This window comes from Acartia tonsa, chromosome 7 (assembly GCF_053477335.1).
Source record: "Acartia tonsa isolate MP-2025a chromosome 7, ASM5347733v1, whole genome shotgun sequence".
Lineage (NCBI taxonomy): Eukaryota > Metazoa > Arthropoda > Copepoda > Calanoida > Acartiidae > Acartia > Acartia tonsa.
In genome coordinates, this window is record NC_137266.1 from 9,332,324 (window position 1) to 9,333,519 (window position 1,196).

Consider the following 1,196-nt stretch of genomic DNA (forward strand, 5'->3'; position numbering starts at 1 on the left):
ATTCACATTCAAATGGGAAATTACTATCTAAGATAAAGATAGATAGAGAAATTGAATGTCTCCCTTTTCTTAAAGATGTTACTAAACAGTGTACATTTGTCCAACGTGCAGTATACAATCATTTTTATACAATTGTACTTTTGTAAAGAATGAAAGTACATTGCTCATTTTGTGTTTTGATGATATTATTGATATAAGGAGATAAGTTAATTTTTCTTCCAATTCTTATTTGTGCATAAGTGAAATTATGCCTTAAATAGCCTAAATTTTGGGTACCTCTAATCAGAGATGGGAAAAAACCAGGTTTTTTTTAAAAAGATCAAACCAGTGTGGTTTATTTGGTTTAAACCGGTTTTTATTGGTTTTTATTAATAAAAACCAGGTTTTTTTGGTATTTTTAATAATTTTTTTGTTTTTTTTAATAATATCCAAATTAAAGTATTCTAATTTGGTATTTTAGAATAAAGATTTAAACTATTAAAAGAATTTTGAATTAGGTATTTATGTTTTTGACTGTATTTTTTACATTATAAAAAGACTAGCGGCTAGGCCCCTAGAGGCCTCTAGGGGCACTTGAGGAGGAGAGAGTCGAATTTAATAATTGAATTTTTTATTTTATATTTTGTAAGAAAAAGTAAAAAAAATTTTTTTTTTTTGGGGGGGGTTGCCCCCCCCCCATCATTTTTAAATTTAGTTAAAAAGTTTTTTTTTTTTAATTTTTCGGAGGGGGGGTTGGGGGTGTCGCACCCCCAAAGAAAATAGTTATAAACCCTCCCGGACCTATAAGAAGCTACCCTGTTAAGGAGAACCCAATCGGTTCAGCGGTTAGCAAGATCCTTTGGTACAAACATACAAACACACATACAAACATACAAACATCCTGTTACTTTATTATAAGGATATAACTGGAAAGATAGGCCTTTGTATTAAAAAAAACCATTTAAACCACCCCACCTTGGTTTTTTTTTTTTTTTTAGCTTTTTTTTTTGGTTTAAACCACTTGATTAAAACCACGTGGTTTTTATTTTGCCATCCCTGCCTCTAATAGGGTTGTTATAAGAAAAATTTCTTGTTAATGTAACCCCATTTAATGAAGCTTTCTGAAATATATCAAATATGGACTTACTTAGATCCTATACTATAGGTATGTTTGATTACGTTAGGCAGTAAAAATAAAATTTTCAGATTTTGTTAAA